Source organism: Salvelinus alpinus, chromosome 9, assembly GCF_045679555.1.
Source record: "Salvelinus alpinus chromosome 9, SLU_Salpinus.1, whole genome shotgun sequence".
Taxonomy (NCBI): Eukaryota; Metazoa; Chordata; class Actinopteri; order Salmoniformes; family Salmonidae; genus Salvelinus; species Salvelinus alpinus.
The window spans coordinates 4,988,512-4,999,432 of record NC_092094.1 but is presented as its reverse complement, the minus strand read 5'-3'; the positions used below and the strand labels follow the sequence as shown (position 1 = coordinate 4,999,432).

The window sequence follows — 10,921 nt, the reverse complement described above, 5'->3', positions numbered from 1 at the left end:
ACCACAGATTCTCAATTGGATTGAGGTCTGGGCTTTGACTAGACCATTCCAAGACATTTAAATGTTTCTCCTTAAACCACTCGAGTGTTGCTTTAGCAGTATGCTTAGGGTCATTGTCCTGCTGGAAGGTGAACCTCCTTCCCAGTCTCAAATCTCTGGAAGACTGAAACAGGTTTCCACCAAGAATTTCCCTGCATTTAGCACTATCCATCATTCCTTCAATTCTGACTGGTTTCCCAGTCCCTGCCGATGAAAAAACATCCCCACCGCATGATGTTGCCACCACCATGCTTCACTGTGGGGATGGTGTTCTCGGGGTGATGAGAGGTGTTGGGTTTGCGCCAGACATAGTGTTTTCGTTGACGGACAAAAGGCTACATTTTAGTCTCATCTGACCAAAGTACCTTCTTCCATATGTTTGGGGAGTCTCCCACATGCCTTTTGGTGAACACCACATGTGTTTGCTTATTTCTTTCTTTAAGCAATGGCTTTTTTTCTGGCCACTCTTCCGTAAAGCCCAGCAAAGGGGGTGAATATATATGCAAGCACCTCTTTTGCGTTTTATTTATATAAAAAAAAAATCTGAACCAAGTTATTTTTTTCATTTCACCAATTTGGACTATTTTGTGTATGTCCATTACATGAAATCCAAATAAAAATCAATTCAAATTACAGGTGTAATGCAATAAAATAGGAAAAACAGCAAGGGGGGTGAATACTTCTGCAAGGCACTGTATTTAGTGATTGGACCTGATCCGCTGGGCTCCGACCCGCTCCACTGGGCTGCAGTGGAGCGGGTCGAGAGCTTCTAGTTCGTTGCTGTCCAAATTACCAACGACTTAAAATGGTCCACACGTGCGCACAGTCGTGAAGAAGGCGTGACAGTGCCTCTTCCCCATCAGGAGGTTGAAAAGGTTTGTCATGGGCCCTCAGATCCTCAAAAAGTTCTACAGCTGTACCGTTGAGAGCATCTTGACTGGCTGCATCACTGCTTGGTACGGCAATAGCAATACCCTCAATCGCATGTTGCTACAGAGGGTGATGCGGACAGCCCAGTACATCATTGGGGCAGAGCTCCCTGCCGTCTAGGACCTCTATATAAGGTGGTGTAAAAGGAAAACCGTTAAAGACTCCAGCAACCCAAGCCATAGAATGTTCTCTCTGCTTCCACATGGCAAGTGGTACCGGTGCATCAAGTCTGACACCAACAGGCTCCTGAACAGCTACTATCCCCAAGCCATAAGACTGCTAAATAGCTAACTATATACCTAACAAAGTGGCTACACGGACTATCTGAGTTGACCCTTGTATTTAACTGAGTTTTTATTTTTGACTGTCTATGCACCCTCACACTGACACTCCAACACACACACAAACACTCATTCCATCATTTGATGACACACATATGCACATGCATTTATACTGACTACACAGATGCACACTCACAAGCTGCTGCTACTGTGTTTATGTTTGGGCTCCTGAGTGGAGCGGAGGTCTAAGGCACTGCATCTCAGTGCAAGAGGTGTCACTACAGTCCTTGATTCAAATCCAGGCTGTATCACATCTGGCCGTGATTGGGCGTTCCATAGTGGGGCGCACAATTGGCCCAGCGTCGTTAGGGTTTGGCCGGTGTAGGCCGTCATTGTGAATAAGAATTTATTCTTAACTGACTTGCCTAGTTGAATTAAATACAAATCATATATCCTGATGCCTAGTTACATTACCCCTGTACATACAGTGCATTCGGGAAGAATTCAGATCCCCTGACTTTTTCCACATTTTATTACGTTACAGCCTTATTCTAAAATGGGAAAAATTAAATCCTCATCAATCTACGCACAATACTCATAATGACAAAGTGAAAAAAATATTTTTTTGCAAATATATATATATAAAAAAACATAAGTATTCAGACCCTTTGCTATGAGACTCGAAATTGAGCTCAAGTGCATCCTGTTTCCATTGATCATCCAGGTTGTAAGGCAACAAAATAAGAAAAACGCCAAGAGGGGAGAATACTTTTGCACGCCACTGTGTAGCTGCAAAGTGGTAATCCTCTGAGACAGTCTGCTACACCTGCAAAGTGGTACTCTCCTCTGAGACAGTCTGCTACACCTGCAAAGTGGTACTCCTCTGAGACAGTCTGCTACACCTGACAGTTCCTAAATAACAGTCTTTATGAACCCATCATAACAGAACCAGTAGAAAGGGAGAAAACAGCCTGGTCCAACAGTGGGCTGGTTGTTCTCTGAACGTCCCTCTGTAAAATAAATTGTGAAGAAATAGTTCTTCAAGTAAGATTTTTTTTAATTCACAAGCACTTGTGGTAATCTTAGTACAGTAAAACAATGTTTGTCTTCATTGAGTAGCCAAGCTATCGGTCAATCCACAGACATCTTGGATATCTCAATCACATGCTTCTGAAACTTCACACGAGATAAAACTAAGGTGATAAAAATCAAGAGGATTTAGGCTGCTTCTCCATTCAATTAGAATTCTAAAAGTTACTAGTAAAACAGAGAGATTCAATATCTCCCAGATAAAGCAGAGTTTTGCAGGACACAGCCTGTCTGAAAGCATAATATCTCTTATCCACCTTTATGTTTGGATGTTCAGGGAATACAAGATAAATGATACTTAAAGGTTGATTTAAATTGGTAGATAAGTGATTTGGCATTGTTGGGCTCCCGAGCAGCACAGTGGTCTAAGGCACTGCATCTCAGTGCTAGAGGCGTCACTACAGACACCCTGGATTGATTCCAGTCTGTATCACAACCGGCCGTGATTGGGAGTCCCGTAGTGCGGTGCACAATTGGCTCAGTGTCGTCCGGGTTTGGCCCGGTCGGTAGGCTGTCGTTGTAAATAAGAATTTGTTCTTAACTGACTTGCCTAGTTAAATAAATGAGTTGAGAGGAGGAAACAAAAGAAGATGAGGAAGAGGAGAAGGTTGGAGGAAGAGGAGGTGTGGTGAGCTTTAGTGTTAATACTGGAGAAAGGCCTTTGTCCCAGTCTCCGCTGTCTATGTACCACCAATGTCAATATAAATATCAAAACAGATACCAAACATTAAGAAACTATAAGGAAGAGAAGAGTAACTGCAGTGAAATAAGCCAGGGACCTGTGGAAAGAATCCCCCTGATCTCCCTGTGTCCGCCAGCAGGGGAGGACACAACACCTCAGCTCGTGCTGTATGGGGTGGACCGAAGGCCGATTCCACCAAGCTCTGGCTCACCCTCAGGTGTCCGAAGGACACACTGTGGTCCTCTGACAACTTGTTGGTAGGGAAACGGGTGGAGACCCCCCACCAGGTAGTGGCCTTGAGAGCCACGGAAGCCCTGAGGTGGTATGGACAAAATAGTCTCGACCCCAGACAAAGTATCACCCACAACATCTAAGGTCCCGGCCGCCACGGCCTGACAGTGCTGCGGCGCCTAGGGGAGGGATCTCTTCTGGGCCCTGAAGGATGGGGGCGGAGTTGATTCGGAAGAGCAGGAGGATGCAAATTTGATAAGGACTCACCCCATTCCTCCACAAAGGAGAGAAGACCGCTTTTTTAATAAAGGGATTTTTAAACCGTTTTACATGTCTTTAAAAAGGTATACTCTTGTTTGAATTATATGTGCACATTTGAAATGGCTTTTACAGATTGGATATTTTTAAAATTACTTATTTCTTAGGTTATTTTATTGTTTTAATAACAACATGTACTTTTAACATATTGTAGTGACCAGCACAGACAGCTGTGTGTTATGTGTTAGGCTAGTAGGTGGTTGTGTTGGACTGACCAGTACCCAGTGTTCGCGGGCTCCGACATGTCAATCAACCTGCTATCTGCCAATCACGGGAATGCCTGGAATGTTCTGATGCCGGGCATCGTGGCGGTTGGCGGAGTGGCGTGGAGGGGGGTTGGGCAGGGGGTGGAGCATTGGAAGTTAAGACCAGGTTTAGCCTTTGTTCTCCCTCTTACGTCTGGCCTTCACAAGAGAAGGTCACGGTTGGCTTGTGAGTTATCTTTCATTTATTTGGCGTGGGCTACGGCCAAACAGTAGCCTGTGTAAAGTTGGGTTGATAAACCGTCAATTCGCAAACTCAAACCTCTGTCTGGACAATTGTTCCTTTATGATCTAGTCAGGTCATTACATTGGTGTCAGAAGTAAAAACATTGATAAAAGTTAGCCAGCTAGCTAGCTGACTTCTGTGGCTAGCTACCGTAGGTGAGAAGGGGTTGAAAATGCTTCAAGGGAATCTGAAAGTGAAGGTGGAGGTAGGGGACGATTATGGCCAAGGAGGTGCGTGTGAATGGACGTCGGAGGATCTGGCTGAGGAGATCGCCAGGGCGTCGGAGCCCAGAGGCCGCTTGAGGGAGGACGTTAGAGTGATGGCCGCTGAAGCGGGCACGAGCGCTTCGTCGACTGTGCTTCGCGCCGATTCTGGTGGGCGGACCGAAGGGGTGACGTCGACGCGGGCGGGACGAGGAATCTGGGGCTCAGGATGTAAACAAACATGGCGGCGCCCAGTTCCCGGCTGCGTCCGTATCTGTTAAGACCCCGAAGTATTCCGGTAAGGCGGATTGGGAAGCTTTTCATGCTCAGTTTGAACTGTTAGCTCATTTTAGTGGCTACTGGCAGGTGCCCCTCTCCCCAGAGGCCAGAGCCAAAACTGTGTTCTCAACTAACAGAGGACACTGGCAGTTCAAGGTCCTGTGCTTTGGCCTGTGCAACGCTCCAGCTACTTTTGAGCGTTTGATGGACTGGGTGCTGGTATACCAGACACTGCTGTCGGTATGAGTAATTTAGGAGGGCAACTTTATAAAGGCCTCCTCACAATGGCCTTATCATACAAGGCTCTACAGACAGATTTAAAAATACATAGGCTATTTTTGCGTTGATGATGAAGTCAAGTGGTTCAACATTCAAGTGTATTTTATTGACAACATAGAACTGCTTGTACAAGGCGACGGTCGGTGGAAGTCTGGCGCCACCAAGTGGACAATTTGTTTTGTTCCCTTGTGGCATCAACGCTTCCTGAGATATTTTATAAAAGATAAAATGTTATGTCAATATTATTATCTGCAAATTGTTTCTCCCACCCGTATTTGCTAGATTATTATTCCAATTTAGCTGTAAATCTGGTTTTAACTCAATAAGGATTTGTCTAGTTTCCGATTGGAGGGCGGATGACCGCGTGACTTTGTATCCTACCAATGTGTTACATTGTATCAGTGAAAAGTGTCTTTTCCCGACGTTGATCAAATCCCGATCGATGCCACCATTTTTTAACAGCATCATAATCTTTGATATTTGATGTAAAGTTTACAGAGCTCATTTTGCTGTAAGCGTTTCCGGATTTGACGTGTCTGAGAACGGCACCTTCCTCCCGAAAGCATTGCGGTATCGCTTCTCGGCCTTTTGGCTAAGATCAAGTGTAGTATCTGTTCTTATCAGTTTAATATCTGATACGTCCCCTATCTGGGGACCATATATTAAATTGATTTTTGGAATAGGGAGATGGAATAGGGGCTTGCTCCGTCCACTCCACGCATCGACCTGGTATTGCAGTACCTCCAGGAACGGTGCACCCCCTGCCATTGTAAAGAAAAAAGCAGACGAAGGTAACCGGATGGTTCTTTTATTAGAATCATGATGGATATTGGGTTTGAGCAAGTCTGTGTCTATGTCACTAGATAGTGGTCAGTGACCCATTTAATCAAAACAAATTCAAATAGTTTTTGATGCTTTAATGCCGTTTTTATGTGTATAAAATGATGTACAAAAATATATATGAGCTGTTTTCAAAGAAAATGCAACAATAAAACTTTTCCATAAGAAAATATATGTTCTCTGGGAGACCCGCCAGGGACCTGTGGAAGAAAACAGGCCCTGATCTCATGTCTGCCAGCAGGGGAAGACCTAACGCCCCAGCTCGTGCTGTTATGGGGTGGGCCGAAGGCCTCCACCAAGCTCTGGCCCACCCTCACGTGTCTGAAGGACGCACTGTGGTCCTCCCGCAACCTGCTGGTAGCGAAACGAGTCCCTCATGGTGTACTCTTGTACTATTTCAATCAGGAAACAACTGTCTTTACCTACTAGTTTTTTTGGAACAAGGTTGTCGAGTTTCAAAACAGCGTCCATAAGACCTACAGAGCTGTTGCAAAACAGGAAATGGATTTTCAAAATGTAGTTGTCTTTTTAAAACATAAATACATTCATCAAAAGAACACGACTGCTTGCAACAACAAAAAGATTAACGCGACTATACTTGTCTCTTGTGTCCAAGCGGACAAAACAGGAAGTTAGTTTTGTATTTTAAAAATCCCAGTAGATCTATACATTTTCTTTGCAGTCACTAAAATCATGATGATCAAAATTGGAAGTGCAACTATCCAAAGGTACAGAATTATGGGAAATGACTCTCATTTTAAGCATATTTCACCAAACAATATTACAAATCAAATTTGATACCTGATTTCAAAAAAATATTTCAAAAATAAGCAGATTGTGTGCGTGATTCATTCATCAGTACCATCCCAATCCAATTCCATGTATTCAATACATAGGCTGCTTTTCTCTTTGTTTTGTCGACTTTCCATTGGCGTACAGAAACACAATCCACAACAGAACTAAGGAAAGGTGGAGGAACACAAGTTCAAGTGCTTAATTTGAGCCGAATCCTGTCGGAACAAGATCCGGCACCTCTACGTTTTGGACTGTTTCGTTCCGGACCCTATTTGGCCGGATCTGGTACCTCTCGTGGCATGAAAAATAAGTGTCACTTTTTACAATGTAAAATTATAATAAACACGAACAAAGTTCATTCGAGTTACCTCTTCCTTAATTCTTCTGCCCCCCCCCCCCTGTATCTCTCACCAAACTAGAATGAGATTCCCTTTCTAAAATCTCTCTCTCTCTGCTCTGATAGACATGAGCCTGCAACTCTCATCTCTCCAGCGTTGCACTTCATCATTCCCCTTATAGAATCATACCCACGCGAAGGGTTCTGGAGGAGCTGAAGCACGCATGAGAAATTGAAATAAATGTGCCAAAGTTATAGAGTTACTGCTGTCTGTTCAGAAATACATTTAATAATTCAGAATAGCCTACTACACCATGAGAACGCCTAAACGTTTGCCACAGAGGATAAATAGCCTATTGGAGTGTACAATACAAGGCATAGTCTACAGTCGGGGACGCGCGGCGAATATGTTAGAGAACAAACAGTATGCAGACAAAACTGGCCTTTCGCAATATTTAAAAATGCCTACAATCGCGGAAAAACACAGGTCGGAAAGCAAAATGGCTCTTGCTAAAAAATGAGAATAATCTAATGTCAGCTGCTACCAAAATATTTGATCAACTTCCAAATATGGTTTGTTTTACAAAGTAAAACAAGAGAGTGGCGTTTGGCACGAGCGCATAGGCCATCACCAGTGAGTGAGCCGCACATCTTTGGCTGAGAGTCAGTGAAACTGGAAAGCATTTTTAGGACTATAATTTCCTCCTCATATTGTAGCCTACAATATGTGTCTCCACACAACTAGGCATTGGCTATTGATGGATTCAAGAAGAGGTCGTTTTCATTGATCTCAGATTCTCAGTGTGTCAGTGTCAAAGTAGCCTGTCATTTCGCTCATTTCTGAGCTATTATGGTGCTTTCAAGATGAATCGGGAAGTCGGAGCTCTAGAAAGAGGCCAGTAGAAATAGTACAAATAAAGAAAAACCCTTGAATGAGTAGGTGTTCTAAAACTTTTGACAAGTAGTGTACACACACTGTATATTCCGGACTATGACATTGCTCGTTCTGATATTTCTTAATATCTTTCTATTACTTTTTGGTTAATATGTGTATTACTGCACTGTTGGAGCAAGAAAAAAGCATAATTCTTTTTATATCTGTGTACGTGACCAATTAACTCTGATTTGATTTGTGTGTCCATCATAAAGGGTGGCAGGTAGCCTAGTGGTTAGAGTGTTGGGCCAGTAACCGAAAGGTTGACGGTTTGAATACCCGAGCCGACAAGGTGAATAATCTGTTAATGTGCCCTTGCGCAAGGCACTTATTACCCTAATTTGCTCCAGGGGTGCTGTACTATGGCTGACCCTGTAAACTGCACCTTTCCAGTGTATGTGACAAATTGTTTATTATTTTACATGACTTATAAACACATTGTTATGCGCAGCGGTCTAAGGCACTGCACCTCAGTGCTAGAGGCATGACTACAGACCCTGGTTCGATCCTGGGCTGTATCACAACCGGCCGTGATCGGTAGTCCCATAAGGCGGTGCACAATTGGCCCAGCGTCGTCCGGGGATAGGGAAGGGTTTGGCCGGGGTAGGCCGTCATTGTAAAATAAGAATTTGTTCTTAACTGACTTGCCTAGTTAAATAAAGGTTCAAATATCCATTACTGACCTCGAGAGGTTAGTTGCAGTCCTGATGCCAATGATGACAATTCACTACTACCACCTACAGTGATAAGAGATCATCACAGGGCGGTACTGTATGTTCCAAGATGGATGCAATGCAACTGATCCATTTTTACCAAAAACCCACAGAAAAGGTCAAAAACAACAGTCATCTGACAACTTTATTTCAACAAAATGACATTGGCGCGACTTCATGCCCCTCAAAGTGGCGAGAGCCCTTGAAGCACTAGGTGGGTATAGGAAGAAGAAAACCTAAAGTATAAAAAGCAAGGCAGGTATAAATTCAATACTTCCAAGTGCACAATAACACCTGCTCGTTCAGGCTCTCTTCCCATTTCCACCTGAGATCTGCAGAGTTATCATCGTGGACAGGTACGCCCCAGTGGATGACAGGCTTGGGGTCAATTCCATTTCAATTCAGAAAGTAAATTTAAAAAAAATTCCTCATTGAAAACCATTGCAGATAATTGTAATTTCAGTGTACTTCCTGAACTGAAATTGACCGAAACCTGGTGAATAACGGTAGTCCTATTACCATCCTGACAACAGACTGCATACCCAAGAAAGAACATTATGTGACACCGGTGTATGTTTGGATTAACATAATTCCTGGAACATTGTCATGACAACAATATTACTGAACATGTTGAAATGAGGAGAAAGAAATATTCATGCATAAAAAACACTTTTTCATCATACTTTCACGACTCAAACTTCTTACCTCATTTAAAATATAGCATTTTTTTCATACATTACAAACCGATAGAAACCATTACAAACCAATACAACGTGTAGCAAATTACTTATATTGCACAGACATATGAAAATCAAACACTAAAGTGAAAAGTCAACTGAATAGTGCTGGTGCGTGAACTCTAAAACGTTCACATGTGGTTCATCAGTAGCTATGGGAAACATAGTTCTTTTCACACTGATCTACAATAGAAAATGTCATTTGAATCATCTAGGCCTATTTTGAACATTAAAAAGGACTGTTGCATAAAATCATTTTAGAAGGAAAATATACCTATACAGTAAATAGGTCACAAGAATGAGAATATTCCTCAAAGTTCAAAATGTCTGAAACAATTGCAAAAGAAGTAAGCGCCATGGTGTTAAAGCTGGCAAAGTTGAAATGGCTGAGAGAAAGAAAGGCGAGAGGACAAAGAGAACACAAAGAGAGAGAGTGCACTACAAGACGCCTGCTACAGTTTATCGATGTAGTGTGAGAGCATATTTCCTCTGAGTGTTTATATTCTATTCATAGCTATGCCACCCTGTCTGTTCCAAAGCTCCATTGGCTGGCTTGCATATTCTCTTGTATATCTTGGCATTAAGGGAGGCATGTCCTGTGATTCACACGGCCAACATTGGGCAGCAGAATCTTTTATTTATTTTTTTACCAGCGTCGAAGCCTGGCAAACTATCCTACGAAGTTGAGACACACAATCGCCTCTAAAAAAAAAAAAAAGAAGAAGCTTGCATTTAAAAATAAAAAATCTAGTAGAAGGGCTGACATTCCAAAAAAAAAAGCCTTTTCAAGTCAACTGGTACCAACACTCTTCATGTTGTTAGCTGAACCTCAGTCTACATTGAGACTTCCAGGATCTCTCCATGTCTATCTTTAGCCTACCTGCCACTACAAAACAGAAGAAAACATGGTATTAAAGGATTGAATAGACACAGCTCACGCATCTCCTCAAAAAGGGGAAAAGCATACTCGTAGACAAATAAATGACCTGTTGAGAGAAACAGGAAACATTCGAACAACAAGTGGGTGATATGTGGCATAAATAAACCAGATTCAGTCATTCATGTAGTCGGAGACATTAAAAAGCCATTATGTTTTCGGCTACATCCTTTAACTATTCGAACTCAAAACAAATTACCTATATGATTAATTAATTATTTAAAAATAAATATATATATAAGCCAGCAAAGAATACAAGGTTAGGCCGTCTTGCCTTTCTCAAAGGTGTGCTGATTCGTTAAGAGACTTACCTCCTGAAGTTGCAGGCAGACTGTGACATGACATAATCTGTGTTGAAAATATGAGGACTAACCTTCAGCCCTCCTCCAGGCAGAGACGGTCTCATCTCTTGTTTCTCCATCTCCTTATTCTTTTTATTTCTCTCAACTGCTTGGGGGTTTTTGACACCCCTGTAGGTTGTCTACGAGGAGATGGAGAGGTCAGAATGGCAGCTACAGACACACGGCTCTGTCACCACTGGCACTCTATTCCCTATATAGTGCACTACTTTAGACCAGGATCCTATTCCCTATATAGTGCACTACTTTAGACCAGAGCCCTATAGAACCCTATTCCCTATATAGTGCACTACTTTAGACCAGAGCCCTATAGAACCCTATTCCCTATATAGTGCACTACTTTAGACCAGAGCCCTATAGAACCCTATTCCCTATAGAGTGTACTACTTTTGACCAGGGTCCTATAGAACCCTAAATATAGTGCACTACTTTAGACCAGGGCCCTATAG

General features: G+C 42.7%; 1 non-coding gene across 1 annotated transcript; it reads left to right on the top strand.

Annotated features, from left to right (window-relative positions):
* The first annotated feature begins 5,392 nt into the window (after positions 1–5,392).
* LOC139531207 (U2 spliceosomal RNA) lies at positions 5,393–5,583 on the top strand. Its single transcript, XR_011666306.1, has one exon. It is a non-coding gene; the product is annotated as a U2 spliceosomal RNA (small nuclear RNA).
* The last annotated feature ends 5,338 nt before the right edge of the window (positions 5,584–10,921 follow it).